Source organism: Triturus cristatus, chromosome 1_1 (assembly GCF_964204655.1).
Source record: "Triturus cristatus chromosome 1_1, aTriCri1.1, whole genome shotgun sequence".
In the NCBI taxonomy this organism is placed as follows: Eukaryota; Metazoa; Chordata; class Amphibia; order Caudata; family Salamandridae; genus Triturus; species Triturus cristatus.
This window is the reverse complement of record NC_140579.1, coordinates 900,980,399-901,001,349: the sequence shown is the minus strand read 5'-3', so window position 1 is coordinate 901,001,349 and position 20,951 is coordinate 900,980,399.

Here is a 20,951-nt window from a genome sequence, read left to right as displayed (position 1 = left end):
GCGGCGTCCGGGGCTCCCACACTTCACGATGGGGGTCTGATCTTCAGGATCACGACAAGAGCGGGGTGTTGCAGGTGGCGGGTGAACAAAGCGGGGCAGCCGGGCACGCAGATTACGTCCGGGCCGTCCGAGGCTTGGAGATGCTCACAACGCCGATTCCGGCGGGAGGGTGAAGGTGCGCAGCGAGCCTCCAGCGAGCGAGGTGACAGGGGCAGCCCAGCACAGCGTAGGGGGAGTGGCTCCGATCGAGCGAGGCTCTTCCCAAGGCGGGGGCAGCTAAGCAGTCCTGGTCACAGCTCAGGGAGGGACTGGGGCACGAGGGTCACAGCTCCGGCGAGGGAAAGGACACCACAGACCAGCGGCAGGCGAGTGAAGATCAGGTAGAGCCCAATGGTCCTGGGGCTCAGTTCAGGGGGCAAGCTCAGTTCCAAGCCCTTGGAGATCGTTTTGGAAAGCACAAGTCTTGAAAGTAAAAATAAAGCAAAGTCTTCAGCAACAGTTTCTCTTCTCCCCTTTGGCAGCAAGGTCACCACTGCAGGCCAATCCCCCAGGATAGGGACAGTCTTCCTCCTTCAGCTTTCCCAGTGCCTCCTTCTCAGGCAGAGATTCTTCTTGGTCAAAAGCGGATCTAGTTTCTTAGGAGCAGGGCTCCTACATTTATACAGCAAATCTTTTGTTCTCCCAGGCCAGGGGGGCCCTTGCCTAGTCCAGTCCGGTTTCTGAGCACTTTGTTTACGCGATGCAGGCTTCTTCTTTCAGAGTGCAGAGCAGAGTCATCAGACGCTCCACAGGGGGCGGAGCCGGCATTGAGGTGGCAGAGCACTGTCCTATTCAGAGCCTAGGAGTACTCCTCCCCCCATCTACCTGTCAATCGTCCTATTCACCACCAGGCTACCTAGCCCTGCCCATCTGGGTTCCCCCAGCCCTGTCACTCACACCAGCCAGACATCAGATACACATCACGCAGAGGCGGGCTGAAATGTTTAGGCAAGCAAAGGTCAGCTTTCTAAAAGCGGCATTTGCAAACGCGGAATATTAAAATAAACCTTGGAAAAAGATGTACCTTATTATTCCGAGTTCAGGCATACTAAACTCGATCTTCTACCATGTTCCCTGGGTCGGTTAGGATCATAGGATGTAACAATCCTCACCGCCCATACTAGCCTATGAGAACAGGGTAGCCTTACAGTAGTGAACAACAAGATGGCGGTCATTCACTACTAGAACATGCCACGCATCCAGGCTTGTCCTACCTTATGCTTACAACGCACCCTGCCCGTGGGCCTACCAGAGGGGTGACTAACATGAAGTTAAGGGAAGGTTTAGGGACCGGCAAGTGTGGGCACTTGCCAGTCAGCATGTCAGTACCAGACTGCACGCAGGTTCTAGGATGGCAGACCTTAGACATATTTTACCGGCCGCTTCTGTGGGTGGCACAACCCGTGCTGCAAGCCCACCAGCGGTGTTTGCATTTACATGCCCTGGCGCTCCTGGCGCACTTTACCGGGGTCTGACAGTAAACCAAACGATCCAATCATGGAATCCAACCAACATATATAATTTACAAGGGAGCACTCGCACCGCGACACTGGTTGGCAGTGGCACAGCGCGCTGAGCGGCCAACACCATAAAAGCACATGAGGCACAGCGACAAAAAGAGGAAGGGAGACTCACGCCAAGGTGCCAGGTCTAACACGTGTCCCCTCCAGCTGAAAAGTGGGGAGAACTACCCTACCCCAGGGAGTTCCTCATCACTAAGGCGGAAAAATCTGGACAGACCATCAGCATTGGCGTGATCTGTACCAGGGCGATGTTCCACCGTGAAATCCACACCCTGTAGGGAAATGGACCACCTCAACAGCTTTGGATTCTCACCCCTCATATGCATCAACCATCTGAGGGGCCTGTGGTCCGTCTGAACCCGGAAGTGAGACCCAAACAGGTAGGGTCTTAGCTTCTTCAGCGCCCAGACCACAGCAAATGCCTCACGCTCAATAGCACTCCACCTCTGTTCCCGTGGAAGTAACCTCCTGCTAAGAAAGGCTACGGGTTAATCTAGGCCCTCCTCATTAATCTGTGAAAGAACAGCCCCCACACCATGCTCTGAAGCGTCTGTCTGAACGATAAACTCTTTGGAGAAGTTGGGAGCCAAGAGCACGGGCGCCGTGCACATATCAGTTTTCAAGGCCTCAAAAGCTTTCTGACAGGTGTCAGTCCAAATCACTTTCCTGGGCTGCTTCTTCGAAGTCAGCGCTGTCAAGGGGGCAACCATGTTGCCATACCCCTTGACAAACCTCCTGTAGTACCCGGTGAGACCTAGGAAGGCTCTCACCTCTGTCTGGGTTTTGGGCGACTCCCAATTCTGGATGGTTTCTATCTTGGGCTGAAGGGGTGCCACCTGGCCACTCCCAACTTGGTGTCCCAAGTACACCATGGAACCCTGCCCCATCTGGCACTTACTTGCCTTGATCATGAGGCCTGCCTTGCGCAGCGCCATCAACACTTCCCAGAGGTGGTGCAGGTGTTCTTCCCAAGTGGAGCTGAACACTGCGATGTCATCCAGGTAGGCTGCACTGAACGAATCCAGCCCAGCCAACACCTGGTTGACCAACCTCTGAAAGGTGGCAGGGGCATTCTTCATCCCAAAGGGCATAACCCGGAACTGGTAGTGCCCATCTGGGGTGGAAAATGCTGACCTCTCTTTGGCCCCCTCGGTCAAGGCGATCTGCCAATACCCAGACGTCAAATCAAACGTCCTGAGGTAGTTGGCAGCCCCTAGCCGATCTATGAGCTCATCAGCTCTGGGGATGGGGTGTGCGTCGGTCCTAGTGACCGAATTGAGTCCTCTGTAGTCCACACAGAACCGGAGTTCGGGTTTGGCTCCCGGCGCTGCAGCCTTTGGGACCAAGACCACGGGGCTGGCCCAAGGACTGCTAGAAGACTCAATTACCCCGAGTGCAAACATCTTGGAGACCTCCTCCTTGATGCATGTCCTCACCCTGTCAGTCACCCTGTAGGCCTTGTGCCGCACAGGTGTACTATCCCCAGTGTCCACATCATGGACGCACCAATCAGTGACACCGGGAACCAGGGAAAACAGATCAGAAAATTGTCCCAGCAACTGGCGACAATCATTCTGTTGCTCAGGGGTCAGGGTGGAAGAGAGGATGACACCATCCACTGACCCATCTTGCTCCTTGGCTGACAGGAGGTCAGGAAGAGGTTCTGTCTCCTCTTCCATTCCAGCATCTGTTGCCAAGAGCATGCCCACTTGGGACCTCTCCAAGTGGGGCTTGAGGCGGTTGACATGGAGGACACTTAAGGGGTTCCTAGGAGACTTCAGGTCCACCACGTAGGTAACAGGACTCTTGCGCTCCACCACCTCAAAAGGACCGGTCCACTTATCCTGGAGCGCACACGGCTCCACGGGGGCCAAGACCCATACCTTCTGTCCAGGCTGAAGCTCTACCAGAGTGGCATTCTGGTCGTACCACCGCTTCATCTCCTCCTGGCTGGCTTCCAGATTTGCCTCAGCAAGTTGCCTGAATCGCCTAGTCTGATTCCTGAAGGACAGCATGTAACTATATACATTCTGGGGAGGTTTCCTGGGAGATTGCTCACAGCCTTCCTTGACCAGACTTAGAGGTCCTCTGACTGGGCATAAGAATTATGAACATCAGCAGGTAAATCTAACAGTTTGTCCTGCCCTTCACTCAGGAACCGTCCCCACAACCCCGCTCCCCAATCTCTCTCAGGGACCCGGTGGGAAGACATGGCTACCTCGTAGGCTCTGAACCACTGCCCGATGTCGTCATTCTTGAAGAACTCCTTCACTACATCCTTGGGAATATAAACTCTTGGTTCCGCCGGTGCTGGCGGTGTGCTGCCACCAGAGGGATTAAGCTCCAAACTTTTTGCTTTCAGCTCCAGCTCCCTCAGCTTCATTTCATGCTCTAATTGTAGTTTCTTTTCTTCCATGGCTAATCTTTGTTTTTCCATATCCATCTGCCCATTAAGTCTTGCCATCTCCACTTCGTGTGCCCGGGTTGCTGCCCTGTCTGCCAACTCTTCTGGCGATAGGCCTCTGCCAAACTTATGGACACTTTCTGGTGGGACCATTTCCACCTGATTCTCTGGTGCCTTTGACTCATACCAGGCCCTCAGCGCCTTCACGAGTTGGGCTTTGTTTTTCAATCCAGTTTGGGCAATTCTGAACTTGGAGCAAAAACCTTTCAATTCTTCATTGGTATGATTCTGGAGTGCACCTTCTTCCCAATCTATGTCCTCAAATCCAGAGATTATAGAAGCTGACCATACAGAAGCTCAAAGGGACTGAACCCCAGAGACTTCTGTGGCACCTCACGGTAAGCGAAGAGAAGGCATGGTAAGAGGACGTCCCACTTACGCCTCATGGGTCCTTCTAGGCCCATTATCATGCCTTTGAAGGTTCGGTTGAATCTCTCAACCAACCCATTTCCTTGGGGGTGGTAAGGTGTGGTGAACTTGTAGGTTACACCACACTCTTGCCACAGGGATTTCATGTACTTGGACATGAAATTGGTACCTCGGTCAGACACCACCTCTAGAGGGAATCCCACTCGGGAGAAAATTCCCATCAGTGCACGTCCCACCACGGGGGCCGTCACTGTCCTCAGAGGAATGGCTTCTGGGTACCGGGTGGCATGGTCCACCAGGACCAGGATGAACCTATTGCCCATCGCTGTCCTGGGGTCCAGTGGCCTTACAATGTCAATTCCCACTCGCTGGAATGGGGTACTGACCACAGGGAATGGCTGGAGTGGAGCCTTCTGCTTCCTTCCACTCTTTCCACTTGCCTGGCAAGTCTGGCATGTCCTGCAGTGAGTATCTGAACTCCTGCGCATTTGAGGCCAATAAAAGTGGGTGACAAGCCTTTCAAAGGTCTTGTCCTGCCCCAAGTGCCCTGCCAATGGCACATCGTGAGCCAGCCCCAGTAGGAAGGCTCTGAAGTCCTGGGGTACCACCAGCGCACGGGCTGACCCAGGCTCAGCAACCTTAGGCTCTGTATATAGGAGGTCGTTCTCCCAGTAAACAAAATGTGATCCTGACTGATCACCTGCGGCCTGGTCTGCAGCCTGCTGCCGCATACCCACGAGAGAAGGGCACTCCTTCTGTGCCTTGCAAAAGTCCTCCCTGGTGGGACCTCCTACCTGCTGCCAATGGGTCAGCTCCGGCAGGTCTCCCAGTTCAGCTATCTGCTCCCCTGTAGGCTCCAGGGCATCCCCCTCAAGGTCTGCTTCCTCCTGGACCGTGGGAACTTCAGGGGCCGGCTTCCCGCGCCCCTTGCTCCTTCTCTCTGAGGCCGGTTCCTGGGCCTCCCTCTCAGGCTCCAGGACCTCTTGAGTACCTCTACTGGCTGCCATGGACCGTGTGGTGACACACGCCCAATCCGGCATACCCAACATCTCCAGGTGAGCACTCCGCTCCACCTTAGCCCAAGGTGAGCTCTCCAAATCGTTCCCTAACAAACAGTCTACAGGCATGGCGGGCCTCACAGCTACCTGAAGAGTACCAGAGACCCCCCCCCCCCACTCAAAGGGAACCTGAGCCACCTTGCAGTGCCTTTCTGTGTTGTCAGCGGCAACAACGGGATAGAATGCATTGGGGACCACCTGCTCCTGAGACACCAGGTGACACCTGACAGCTGTCACACTGGCTCCTGTATCTCTAAGAGCTTCCACTCTATGGCCATTTATGGTCACCCACTGCCTTTACTTCTTAGTGTTCTCAGGCAGCTGGGTTGGAGGGACCACTTCACGGTCTCCTAGCGAGACAAGGGACATCTCTGCGGGACCCCACCCACCTTGGATATCCCTCTCCTCCCCCAAGGCTACACTAGTCACCTGCCGGGGTGGAGCACCAGTGGGTGCTGGTTTACCAAACAATGGACACTTTACATCAGAGGCAAAATGCCCCAAATTGTTACACCTGTAACATCGTACGGGCCCCTTCTGAACAGGAGGACCTGTCGGGCCCCCGGTCGGTTTCTGGGGTTGGGAGGCTGAGAACCCTTCCCTTGGTTCCCTTGGGGACTACTTTGGGGCCCTTTTGGGAACTGCTTCTGTTTACCCCTGTCCCCCCCACTCTTCTGCTGGGGACCCTGCCCACCTTTGGCGTAATCTCCCACGGGACCCTTGTGGACCCTGGTACTGACCCAGCGGTCCGCCTCCTCAGCAAGCTTCCTAGGGTTAGTCAGCCTACTATCTATCAGGTGCTGGCATAGCTCAGGAAAACAATTACTGGACAAGTGCTCCCATGCCATTAAATCAAGAAGCCCTTGATAATCATTTACCTTACTACCCTTTACCCAACCATCCAGCGCTCTGCAAAAGAAAGTCACATACTCCACATACGTACTATTGGGAATCTTAGTGCAACCCCTGAACCTCTGTCTATATAACTCAGGGATCAACCCATACCTAGTCATTAAGGCTTCCTTCATATGGGCGTAAGAATTATGAACATCAGCAGGTAAATCTAACAGTGTGTCCCGCCCTTCACTCAGGAACCGTCCCCACAACCCCGCTCCCCAATCTCTCTCAGGGACCCGGTGGGAAGACATGGCTACCTCGTAGGCTCTGAACCACTGCCCGATGTCGTCATTCTTGAAGAACTCCTTCACTACATCCTTGGCAATATAAACTCTTGGTTCCGCCGGTGCTGGCGGTGTGCTGCGACCAGAGGGATTAAGCTCCAAACTTTTTGCTTTCAGCTCCAGCTCCCTCAGCTTCATTTCATGCTCTAATTGTAGTTTCTTTTCTTCCATGGCTAATCTTTGTTTTTCCATATCCATCTGCCCATTAAGTCTTACCATCTCCACTTTGTGTGCCCGGGTTGCTGCCCTGTCTGCCAACTCTTCTGGCGACAGGCCTCTGCCAAACTTATGGACACTTTCTGGTGGGACCATTTCCACCTGATTCTCTGGTGCCTTTGACTCATACCAGGCCCTCAGCGCCTTCACGAGTTGGGCTTTGTTTTTCAATCCAGTTTGGGCAATTCTGAACTTGGAGCAAAAACCTTTCAATTCTTCATTGGTATGATTCTGGAGTGCACCTTCTTCCCAATCTATGTCCTCAAATCCAGAGATTATAGAAGCTGCCCTTCCGGTGGGAAGTGAACCAGGCATGGCTCTAACAACGGAGATTCTTGGCAAAACAAAAACAATTGCTAGTCTTGTGGCTGTGTTACTGGTCTGCTCTCACTACCTGGTGATCAGTGGTTCACTATACGCAAACCACAAATGCAAATCCGTAAATCCTCACCGCTGCCACCAATGTTAGAAATGAGGGGGCTCTGGTTGACGCAGGTGTGTACCCACAACAAGCAGGGACCCTTTACTACTTGTCAGGGCGAAGGATGACTCCCCAGAATAACCCCTGCTCACCCTCTAGGTGCGTGGCGCGAGCAGTCTAAGCTAAGTCTCAGGCGTACACGGTTAAGCAAATGCAATTACACATACAGTAAACCCCTTGCATGCACCACAAACGGACACCAATCAGGAAGTATATAAAAATAAGCTTTTATGTAGATTCAGCAGATTCAAATACAAGGCTCAGTAACGATGAACTGATGGGGCCACCACTCTTGGAAATACGGTAAAGTCTCTTTGTTACGGAAAGTTCTTTAGGCGGGCACAAGGTAACTGCAGGCCTCAGCGCACTTCGTGCTGAGGCGGCGCCCGGGAAGCACACGGCAGATGACAGGGAAATCAGAACGTTGCGGACCCTGGATCCGATGCGAGCTCGCGGTCGAGTTCGTAAGTACAGTACCTTGTTTCTTGACGCGAATGCGGGTGCGGGATTTCAGCGGCTCTTCGACAGAAGGGCGAGGCGGCGTCCGGGGCTCCCACACTTCACGATGGGGGTCTGATCTTCAGGCTCACGACAAGAGCGGGGTGTTGCAGGTGGCGGGTGAACAAAGCGGGGCAGCCGGGCACGCAGATTACGTCCGGGCCATCCGAGGCTTGGAGATGCTCACAACGCCGATTCTGGCGGGAGGGTGAAGGTGCGCAGCGAGCCTCCAGCGAGCGAGGTGACAGGGGCAGCCCAGCACAGCGTAGGGGGAGTGGCTCTGATCGAGCGAGGCTCTTCCCAAGGCGGGGGCGGCTAAGCAGTCCTGGTCACGGCTCAGGGAGGGACTGGGGCACGTGGGTCACAGCTCCGGCGAGGGAAAGGACACCACAGTCCAGCGGCAGGCGAGTGAAGATCAGGTAGAGCCCAATGGTCCTGGGGCTCAGTTCAGGGGGCAAGCTCAGTTCCAAGCCCTTGGAGATCGTTTTGGAAAGCACAAGTCTTGAAAGTAAAAATAAAGCAAAGTCTTCAGCAACAGTTTCTCTTCTCCCCTTTGGCAGCAAGGTCACCACTGCAGGCCAATCCCCCAGGATAGGGACACTCTTCCTCCTTCAGCTTTCCCAGTGCCTCCTCCTCAGGCAGAGATTCTTCTTGGTCAAAAGCGGATCTAGTTTCTTAGGAGCAGGGCTCCTACATTTATACAGCAAATCTTTTGTTCTCCCAGGCCAGGGGGGCCCTTGCCTAGTTCAGTCCGGTTTCTGAGCACTTTATTTACGCGATGCAGGCTTCTTCTTTCAGAGTGCAGGGCAGAGTCATCAGACGCTCCACAGGGGGCGGAGCCGGAATTGAGGTGGCAGAGCACTGTCCTATTCAGAGCCTAGGAGTACTCCTCCCCCCCATCTACCTGTCGATCGTCCTATTCACCACCAGGCTACCTAGCCCTGCCCATCTGGGTTCCCCCAGCCCTGTCACTCACACCAGCCAGACATCAGATACACATCACGCAGAGGTGGGCTGAAATGTTTAGGCAAGCAAAGGTCAGCTTTCTAAAAGCGGCATTTGCAAACGCGGAATATTAAAATAAACCTTGGAAAAAGATGTACCTTATTATTCGGAGTTCAGGCATACTAAACTCGATCTTCTACCATGTTCCCTGGGTCGGTTAGGATCATAGGATGTAACAATCCTCGCCGCCCATACTGGCCTATGAGAACGGGGTAGCCTTACAGTAGTGAACAACAAGATGGCAGTCATTCACTACTAGGACATGCCACGCATCCAGGCTTGTCCTACCTTATGCTTACAACGCACCCTGCCCGTGGGCCTACCAGAGGGGTGACTAACATGAAGTTAAGGGAAGGTTTAGGGACCGGCAACTGTGGGCACTTGCCAGTCAGCATGTCAGTACCAGACTGCACGCAGGTTCTGCGATGGCAGACCTTAGACATATTTTACCGGCCGCTTCTGTGGGTGGCACAACCCGTGCTGCAAGCCCACCAGCGGTGTTTGCATTTACATGCCCTGGCGCTCCTGGCGCACTTTACCGGGGTCTGACAGTAAACCAAACGATCCAATCATGGAATCCAACCAACATATATAATTTACAAGGGAGCACTCGCACCGCGACACTGGTTGGCAGTGGCACAGCGCGCTGAGCGGCCAACACCATAAAAGCACATGAGGCACAGCGACAAAAAGAGGAAGGGAGACTCACGCCAAGGTGCCAGGTCTAACAAACCCTCTGCTGGAAGGGGCAATTATCGTATTGACAAAAACGCTTACGAAACTCCTTCCGCTTTTCCAGTCCAACTGCTTTGACTGTATCCAGATCGGTCTTCATCTTTGTCATTTCCTCATCAGCGTGAGATCCGAATAGTGAGGAACCGTTGAAAGGCAGGTTGAGAATCCTCCTCTGGGCGTCAGGTTTAAGGCCTGTGAGGCGCAGCCATGCTGAGCGTCGTGAACAGACGCCGTGCGCATAACCATGCGCGGCGAGGTCTGATGCGTCTGCAGCAGCGATGATGACCTGGTTTGCTACCAAACTACCCTCCTGTAGGATCTCTTGAAAGACCTGTCGATCTTCTTTGGGAAGCTTGTCAATAAATCGAACCGGGGAGTCCCAAAGAGACCTGTCATAACGCCCTAGGAGGGCTGACGCACTTGCAACTTTCATAGTGGATGCAGACTTATTACACATCTTCCTCCTTACTGTCCTTCTCAGGGGGGACTGAAGCTGATGAGGCTGCAGAGTGCGCTTTCTTGGTGGCTGCCACGATCACTGAATCCACCAGAGGATCAGACCTAAGGAACAAGGGATCTTGGTTTGGAGCTTTATATTTTTTGGCAATCCTTGATGGAACTGACCCCACTGTAGCAGGAGTGAGGAACGTGGTCATAGCTGGCTCTAAAAAACCTGGCACCAGAGGTAGCAGTGTCCTGGGAGCCGTACGATGGTGCAGTATCTAAAAAATTACTGAAGTGAGAATCACAGGAGTATACAAACTGATATTCAGTTTCTGAGCTCCTCTGCCAAGTACGACAGTGAAAGTCCCAATGTCATCTATTGGAGAGACCCTTGAAGGCGGTGTAGAAGAAAGGGTTGGAGAGTAATCCCGGACAGAATACCTAGTGGACGAAGACCAAGAGGATGAACTTCGGCGCCTTCTCTTATATGCAGGATCGTGGCGCGACCACCTTCTGACCGTGACCGGCGATGGGAATGCGATCTGGGTCATTTGGAATGAGACTTTGAAGGCCTCTCCGGAACGCCTCTTCAGGGTCTTTTGTGGTCCTAGAGGGTGAGTATGTCTGTGAGTAGTCCGAGCCCGGACTCCTGCGGACGCCTCCCTCTCCGAAGTCCTTCAGCCACCGTGGCGACAGTCCGAAAACCTCCTGTTCGCCACCTCTAGGAGATCTCTCTGGAGAAATCTGAACAATATTCAGCCCTGGGGATGATGAATGGGCTCTCAATGTCGATCTGGACCTCGACGTCGGTTTGCAACGAGCCTCCTCCGAGACCACTGCAGTTTTATCCCTCGACGTTGAACGCCTCGATGTCGACAAGGTTTGAGCCACCTTCGTCGTCGATCTGTGCGGCGACAAGCTGTAAGAACGTAGTCTTGTCCTCGACTTTGGTCTCGACGTCAACTGCCCACGGCAATGAGGGGACGTTGACCGCCCATGGCGCCTTCCTGACGTCGATCTCCTAGACGTCGAATGCCTTGACGTCGACGACGCTTGACGTCGACAGTCTGTCCACTCGCGGCAGGGTCTTCGCCGGTGAGTCTCTTGACGCCGACCCTCTCGACGGTGGCGGAGAATGCGTCGCCATCGACAGAAGCCTCGACGTCGACGGGGCATTAACTGGTCTCTCAGGACCCACAGCCTTCGAGCCCGAAGTGCTGTGCCTCGACGCCGACTTACTGGCATGCGGCAGAGGGTCTCGACATCTAGACGATGACTTGTCCCTCGCCGCTGAAGAGTGCCTCGGCCTCTTCGACGGCGACCTCAACGGCAAACATTCTGTCACCTGCTTCTTCCTGGAATCAGGGGAGGTGGAACGACGCCGTTTTCGATGTTGCTTGCTGGAAGAGGAGTCTCTGATGTCACCATGGCCACCAACCTGATGGCTTCTATCCCTCTCCAGCACGGCATGAAGCTTGATGCGTTCTCTGTCACGCAGAGTGTGAGAAAGTGGCTCTGTATATACTGTTCCCAAATAGGTACAGTGTGTACAGAGTCCACAGTCCCCAGAGGTTTGGCAGAGGATAAAGTTAGATATAACCTTACTCTCTAAAGTGGTAGCTTGGTCGAGCAGTAAGGCAGTATCAGAGGACAGTGTAAAGCATTTGTTGCACACACTTAGTCAGCAAATGGTCTCACACACTCAACAACTGAACTCTAGGACAATGGTTTATATATAAAAAATATATGCTTGTTTTATTTTAGAACCAACAATAGGTATCAAAATATACTTTCTCAGTATGAGATGCTTTAGTTAAATACTTTTCAATAGGCAATAGTCTTTTGAATGCAATAGTTACAGTTTGTTACAATTGGCAACTCAATTAAAACACAATTATACATTGAGCTCAATGAGAAATTCTAAGTAAATGCAACTGATTACTTTTAGGATTACTATTCTATCTCCAGGACTGGATCCTAGATTCAGTCCTGGGACAGTTCCTCGAAACAGGTGACTAAATACTGTTGTGATTTTAAGCAATATTTTGGTATTTTAAAAGTTGACACTTAGAAACTTTTTCTAATAAAACCACCAATGTTATCCTATGGGAGGAAATTCACTTAGCAGGTAAGTGGGGTTATTGTTACTTTTTCTAGGTCAGTGTTGCATCCAGGATCCAGCACTAGTATACCACCTGTAAGCAGAGGAGAGAATGCGTTTAGATCATACAGGCGATTTTTAACGAATATATTTGTAAGTTTGCAAAATCGACACTTAGAAACTTTTTCAACAAAAACTAGGCAATGTTATCTATGGAAGGAAATTCAAGTTGCAGGTAAAGTATGTTCTTGTTACTTTTGTAATCCAGTGCTGGGCTCCTAGGCTCAGTACTGGGACATCTATCTAAAACAGGTAAGTAATTACGTTTTCACAGTTGGTACGATTTTTAAAGAATATTTGTAGTTTGCAAAAATCGACACTTTGAAGAAATTTCACAGAAAAACAGTCAATGGTTTCCTATGGAAGAAAATTGAGTTAGCGGTAAGTATGGTTGTAATTACTTTTCAGGGTCAGTGCTGGGCACCAAGATCCAGCATTGGGATCTCTCCTAATAGCAGGTGAATATTTCCGTTTTGGTTACTCGGTTGATTTTAGGTGAATATTTTAAAGTTTAGAAACTCCACACTTTCTCACAAGTGCCCTCTTTCTTGCATGGTATGCCCCCACTTTTTGCTGAATTGCTGATGTTCTTTGACTGAGTGTGCCCTGGGCTCCTGCTATCAGGTACCCAGGGCCTATGTTCCTTCCCTAAAACTGCATTGAAGCCTAAACCCAATTGGCATCTCTGGCCACATGTCAGCCCCTGGTAAATGGTACCATCGGTACCCAGGGCACTGTGACCAGAGAAGGCCTCTAAGGGCTGCAGCACTTATTGTGCCCCCCTTGGAGGCCCTGTACCCTGACACTCACACACTGCCTTTGCAGACTGAGTGCCTTGGTGCAGAACAAAGTAAAGAGTCGACATGGCACACATCCCTGTGTGCCATGCCCACAAACCACTGCCCTGGCATACATCAGTCACCCCTCTAGCTGTGTGCCCTATGCCAATGGTGAGGGTACAGGTGCATGAGCCCTGTACCCCTACAGTGCCCAAATTCATTCCTGGGCACTGTAAGTGCAGTGCTGCCATTAAGAGTATATGTTGCTGGGAGTTTGTTATTACGAACTTCACAGCACCATAATGGCTACACTAGAGAATGGGAAGTTTGGTATCAAACTTCTCAGCACATTAAACTCACACTGATGCCAGTGTGGGATGTAATGTAAAATGCACAACAGAGGACATCTTAGAGATGCCCCTTGAAATTCGACCAACTCCTAATTACCTAAGTGGCTGCTTAAGCTGCCACCACCAGACATGTTTCTGGACCCCTTGGTCGAGAGCTTGCTGCTCTAGGGGGCCTGAAACAATGCACATCCTGGGACGAGGTGCCAAGCCTCCTCCCCCAGAATGGGCAGGGTTCACGACGGAGAAGCTTTAAAGGCATGCCACCTTTGTGAGCCTCTCCAGACCATTTGCTGCTTTCAGCAACTGGTCCCCACTGGTTCTACCCCCCACATTGGGCGAGAGAACCAGCAGGAAAAACAAGTGAGGAAGAGAGGTGTGCTCACCTCTGCCAACTTCACCCCTAAGGTGGGGTAAGCGAGGTGAAGCACAACCTTGAACCAACCAGGGACAGGCTCCTGCCCCCCTCCCACTGGAGAGTGGCAGAATAGGAGGTGTACCCACCCCAGGGAAGGGACCCATTGGTCCCTGCCCTTTACCTACCTGTAACGCCCCTAAATTTAGTATTTAGGGGCACCCTGAACCTTCCTTCATTAGATCCAGCAACAAGAAGAAAAGAAGATAAGAAGGACGAAGAGCCGTGCAGAGCTAACAAGAGGATGACGCCCACTGACGTGGCCCCAGCCCTTCAGGCCTGTCTTCCCTCGAACCTGCTCCTGCGAAATCCTGGCGTGTTCAGCAGCCAGCAACCTCACAAACTGCGGAGGACCTGCCTGCCTTCATTCTCCAGACTGTTTCTCCCGTGAACACCGGAAGTGTTTAAACTGCAGCTCCTAGTGCCAGCCAGGAACCGCGACACCAGCCCACTGTGCACCCGCTGAACCCGGCCCGAGCTCGAGTGGAAAACCACGATGTGGAGGTCCCCCCGGCAATCCTGACCCGAGATCCAGCGACACCTGACCTGCCTCAAGCCTCCTGACGCCTGCAGCCTCAAACCAGAGGACCCCCCTCCTTCCGCGACCAGAGCGGGTAAGAAAATCCGCCATCCCAAGACACCCCTGCACCCCACGGCCTTGTGTGCCCAAACCAAGGGTGCCTAACCAAACCTCAACATCCCAACGTACCCCTCGAAGTGGTGGTCGCTCATGGAAGATCCTCGTCCCCGAGCCTGCAGTGTTTCTTTGTCCTGGAGAATCTCCATTGAAATCAACAGGGCACCCGACCTCAAAACTTCACCCTGCACCCGGCTGCCCTAGTGCCACTGAGGGTGCACCTTTGGTGCTACTTTGGTCCCCAACTTGCAAATTTCTGTTGACTTTTGAAAACTAAGAATATTCTTTAAAAATCGCACAAATAACCAAAATGCATTTTCTCAACTGTTTTCAGGAAATGTCCCAGTGCTGAATCTAGGTATCCAGCACTGAGTAGGAAAAGTAATGTAAAAGTAACTTACCTGTGAATTGAATTTCCTTCCATAGGATAACATTGGTGGTTCTCTGTGAAAAAGTTTTCAAGTGTCAACTTTTGAAATACAAGAATATTCTTTAAAAATCGTACATCTAACTGAAACGCATTTTCTCAACTGTTTTCAGGAAATGTCCCAGGGTTGAATCTAGGATCCAGCACTGTCTTAGAAAAAGTAATCCGAAAAGTAACTTACCTGCAATTTATTGAAAAAGCCTATTCATTCTAATGTACTGTATTTGCTAAGTGTTGCGCATACTACTGCTCCCCTGTAAATCAAACAAAGTACCATTCCTACTGCATTTTCAAACAGTTCTATATCCAGTAACTTATTACTGAAAAGTATTTAATGCTTACCCTGTTCCAGGCTTGCTTGGTTCTAGAAATAAACAGTATATTTTTTATACAAAAACAATTGGCCAAACAATCAATCAATCATGGCATTTGTAAAGCGCACTACATACCCGCGAGGGTCTCAAGGCGCTAGGGGGGGGAGGGGAGAAGCTTCTACTGTTCGAAGACCCAGGTCTTGAGAAGGTCTTCGGTCTGCCGCAGGCAGATGGGGAGGGTGTTCCATGTCTTGGCGGCGAGGTAGGAGAATGATTTGCCGCCGGCGGTCACTCTTTGGATGCGGGGGCGGTGGCGAGGGCGCGGTCTGCAGAGCGGAGCTGGCGGGTGGGGGTGTAGAGGCTGAGTCGGCTGTTGAGGTACGTTGGTCCGGTGTGCTGGAGTGCCTTGTGTGCGTGGGTGAGGAGTTTGAAGGTTATCCTTTTGTTGACAGGGAGCCAGTGTAGGTCTCAGGTGGGGTGTGATGTGGCTGTGGTGAGGGATGTCGAGGATCAGGCGTGCGGAGGCGTTCTGGATGCGTTGAAGCCATTTCAGGAGTTTGGCCGGGGCTCCTGCATAGAGTGCGTTTCCGTAGTCCAGTCTACTGCTGACGAGGGCCTGGGTGACCGTCCTTCTTGTTTCGTTGGGGAGCCACTTGAAGATCCTGCGAAGCATGGGGAGAGTGTTGAAGCAGGAGGAGACAGCGTTGACCTGCTTCGTCATGGAGAGGGTAGAGTCGAGGATGACCCCTAGGTTGCGTGCGTGGTCGGTGGGTGTTGGGGGTGTTCCTAGTGCAGTCGGCCACCAGGAGTCGTCCCAGGCCGAGGGGGTGGATCCGAGGATGAGGACCTCCATCTTATCCAAGTTCAGCTTCAGTCAGCTGTTCCTCATCCAGTCGGCGACGGCCTTCATTCCTTCGTGGACGTTGGTTTTGGCTGTGTGGGGGTCCTTGGTGAGGGAGAGGATCAGCTGGGTGTCGTCGGCATAGGCCTAGAGTTCAGTTCTTGAATGGGTGAATTCATTTGCTGACTGAGGGTGTACATCAAATGCTTAACACTGTCCTCTGATACTGCCTTACTGCTCGACCAAGCTACCACTTTAGAGAGTAAGATTCTATCTAACTTTAACCTCTGCCTACCTCTGGAGACTCTTGGACTCTATACACACTGTACCTCACTTTGGTGCAGTATATATAGAGCCAGTTTCTTACAGGTGGATGGCGATATTGTTCAATTTCTTGATAATCTCCACAACGATAACAAGGCTGAGGTTCGTTACTCACAAGGTATCTCGCCAGTTCCCAATTAAAAGAGGAGTGCGCCAAGGGTGTATCTTGGCTCTCTTTTTGTTTACTTTATATATTAAAAAATTAGAGCAGATCTTATTGAAGACTAAGATAGATTACCCTCAGGTGAGATGGCATGGCCTGCCGGTTTTGCCGTATGTGGACGACGCAGTCCTTATGGCCCGGATTTGAATCGGTCCAGAAACGACTCCAAATCTTATGTGATGCAGGTGGGACCTCATACAAAAATGCGGTACCAATTTAGGGTTAGTGCCCCCCTGGTTCCCCGCACAGAGGTTCTTTCTTACCTTGGGTTCCTGATAGATGATAAAATTAAATGGGGGCCTTTAAAACAGAGTAAGAAGGGAGATTTAGTGCACGCTAACACTGCTGTTTTTAATTTTGCATCTAAACTGGGTAAGAAACCGTTTGCGGCACTTTTGCAGATATATCAGGCAAAGCGCATTGCAAAAATTTCCCATGGAAGTGAAATTTGGGGCTACATTACCATGGATGAATTACAAGTGGTCGAAACTATTTCCTAAAATGCCTTTTATGTGTGCCTCAGGGATCTCAGGGTACCTCAAGCTACATGGTTCACGAAGAGCTGGGGGTCCCTTATCTGTCGGACCTGTTGGCCCTTCGGCCTGTTTCATTGTGGCTGAAGCTATGGTTGCATGAGCGACCAACCTTAAGTAAATTAATTCTAAAGGAGTGTATATGTCTTGATCATGCCTATTATATCCTGTGGCTTAACTACATTAAGAAATGCTTTGGGTGGTTGGGAAGAGTAGAACTATTCTCCAACCCAGAATCAGTGCACAAGAAAGACCTGGGCTGGGTAAAGGAGACCTTTTTTATTCGGAGGACTGTTGAAAGGGAGGGGTGCGAGCTGAGGAAACCTATTGTTCATAGGTTTGTTATTCTAAAAACTGTACTATCTACTGAGCCACATCTATTAAGGCCTTTGAGTGCCAATGATCGTTTTTTACTATCTAGGTTTCGTTTTGACCTCTTCTACTTTCTGCTGGCTCAGCCGCATGGGTGCAGTAGAGGTCAGATCTTAGAGTCCTGTGGCTGCGACGGTAAGTCTTCACAGGACATGCTTCATTTTATAATGTTTTGTAATTTTTTATAAGATATCAATACTTTTTTTATTATTCCAACCTTGAAACTATTGGATTTTAGGCAGGTGCGTCCAGCTTTCACATTTTTACAAATGCGATCTGGCAACATTATTCTACCTGTCCTTAATATTTTTTAAATCAGCAGTGAGGCTTGGAGCCTGTTGCGACTAATTGTTCATGGCTCCCAGAGATCGTTATGTGTTTTTATGATTCGGTTTTAACTCTAATTTTATTTAATTGTGTTTGAACATGTATTGCATAATGTGTCCTTTAAAGTATGAGCTGCCATTCATGTTACTCTTCTGTATATGTATTGTTTTAGATTACTTTTATGCAAAAACCGAATAAAGTGAGTTTGATTGATTGATTGATTGACTGCTTGGGAAGACATTTTCAGGTTTTTCAATGCCAAATGGCAATACTATTGTGCAGTTATATTCATTGAGAGCATGCAGCTGCCTTGGAAGAAAAGTAAAATGTCTAGATGGATGTAGGTGCCAAGATCATTGCCTACGCCGATGATACTCAGCTACTGTTTACCTGGGGCAAATCGGTATTCTCCACATCCAGAGTGCAGGGGTGTCTGACAGCCGTTTTTCAATGGCTTTCTGCCGCTCAATTGAAATGTAATGAGGATAAGACGGAAATTCTCCTCTACGGTAAATTTCCTCCTCATTTCAGGGATTCTCTTTGGCCTTCTGTTTATCCTTTACCATCTTGTACGGGCCTCCCAGTTAAAAATTTGGGGGTTTGGTTTGATGAGCAGCTGTCTTTCTCGACCCAGATTAAAAAACTTACGGGGTGCTGCTTCGGTATACTAAGGTCTCTCAAGACATTCCTGCCATTGTTACCGAGACCGACGAAGGAAACAGTGGTCCGGGCACTGATCCTCTCTCGTCTCGATTATGCTGATGGACTATATCTTGGCCTTCCGGACTATATGTTCAAAAAATTGCAGGTGGTTCAGAATGCGGCAGCCCGGCTGGGGTTGAACATTCCTATTAGGAATTGCATTGGACATTATCTGCGCACGCTGCATTGGCTCCCGGTCAGGAACAGGGTTGAATTTAAGGCCTTGGTCCTTGCGCATCGCGCTTTGTATGATAGAGGTCCTCCCTATCTTAGAAAGCGTTTTGCTTTCTACCTGCCTACCAGGCTTCTGAGATCGTCGTCTCAGCTGCTTGCGATTATTCCTCGTGTGCGTCTTCAACGAATGGGGGGTAGATCTCTGGCCTTTAGGGCAGCTATGCTGTGGAATTCGCTGCCTTTTTCTATGCGTGCTATTCAAGAGTCTAATCATTTCAAGAAGCAGCTCAAAACTTTCTTTTTTTAATTTCTTTCTTTGCTCTGCTGACCTACAGGCTCGCGCCGGGACACTCCCAGGAGTAGCTGTGCGCATTATAAAATACAATAACAGAAACAGTGTGATTTCCGCTTGCCCTACTCCTTAGAAGCTTCATAGTGCTCTGGAAGGTCTTTGGGACTTCATAACCAAGCAACTCCCTAGCCCTGTGTCCCTTATGAGAGCTCAGAGTCCAGTGAGAGTAGGTAGACTATTCAGGGGCGGTCACTAAGTGTAAAACAGGAAGTGGTCACTGGTGGACTGAAGCCTGTTTGCATTGCAGGCACCTTCTTTGATTCAAAAGGCCCCTGGCCTCAATGGGGGCACTGAATGTGGAAAACAGGATTAGGTGGGGAGGACTCAGTGAGCAGAGTAAGTGAAAGGGGCATGGAAGTGCAATGGTCCCAGGTTTTTCCTTCGGATTTAAGACTACAGTTATTGTGACAGTCTTCTGGAGACGAGGAACACAAGAAAGAGGGCACAGATCATACAGTAACTCAGCAGATGGCTGAAACGGTGAACACCCTAAATATCGATTCAGAAATATCGACTTACCAGAATATCGAATTCAAAATATAGAGTGGACAGAATATCGAATTATCAAAATATAGATAGGTCAGAATATCGAAAGTGGGGTACGAAATATCGATTTCCATAATATAGAATTTAAAAATATAGAATTCCATAATATCGATTTTTAAAATATAGATTACCATAATATCGAATTTAAAAATATAGATATCTATAATATCGATTTTTTTTTAGTGTTATGTATGGTAGTATATGTGTTAAAATTATGTATTATTTTTGTAATGTATGTTTAATTTATTTAAACTAATGAATGTTATGTAATTTAATTTTTGCGTAATTTAATTCCGTAGCGGGTTGTGGGTTTATAGGGGAATAGGGTGGGAAGTAATTTAATTACGGTTAATTAAATATTAATTATATTTATATGTTTTGATAATTAATTGATTGATAATTAATTATTAATTGGTAATTAATTTTTATTAATTGGTAATTAATTTATATTAATTGATTAATTGATAATTATGTTAATTGTATTTTTTATTATTAGGAGCGGGTTGTGGGTTTGTAGGGGAATTGGGTGGGAAGTAATTTAATTGTAATAAAGTAAATAATTATTTTTTTATTTATATGTATTGATAATTAATTGATAATTAATTATTAATTGGTAATTAATTTGTATTAATGGATAAATAATTTGTATGAATTGCTAATTAATTTTTATTAATTGCAAAATGATTTTTATTAATTGATTAATTGATAATAATGTTAATTGTATTTTTTTATTATTGGGAGTGGGTTTTGGGTTTATAGGGGAATTGGGTGGGAAGTAAATTAATTGTAATAAAGTAAATATTAATTTTTTTATTTATGTGTATTGATAATTGATAATGAATTATTAATTGGTAATTAATTTGTATTATTGGTAATTAATTTTTTTAATTGCTAATTAATTTTTTTCAATGGTAATTAATTGTTATGAATTGGTAATTATTTTTAATTAACTTTTTATTGGTATTGATAATTAATGTAATCTTATTTTAAAATTAAATCATTACTTTCCCTACTTTTGCACTCTCAGGAGTGGGAATAGTATTTTTTACCCTCCCGCTATCCAACTCTTTCCCTACTGTTGCACTCACTGGAGTGGGAATAGTAATTTTTACCCTCCTGCTATCCAACGCTTTCCCTACTGTTACACTCTTTGCAGCGGGAATAGTAATTTTTACCCCTACACTATCCAGCGTTTTCCCTACTGTTGCATTCACTGGAGTGGGAATAGTAATTTGTACCCCTACGCTATCCAACGCTTTCCCTACTGTTGCACTCACAGGAGTGGGAATAGTAATTTTTTCCTACCCGCTATCCAACGCTTTCCCTACTGTTGCACTCTCTGGAGTGGGAATAGTAAATTTTATCCTCCCGCTATCCAACGCTTTCCCTACTGTTGCACTCTTTGGAGTGGGAATAGTAATTTTTACCCCTACGCTATCCAACGTTTTCCCTACTGTTGCACTCACTGGAGTGGGAATAGTAATTTTTACCCCTACGCTATCCAACGCTTTCCCTACTGTTGCA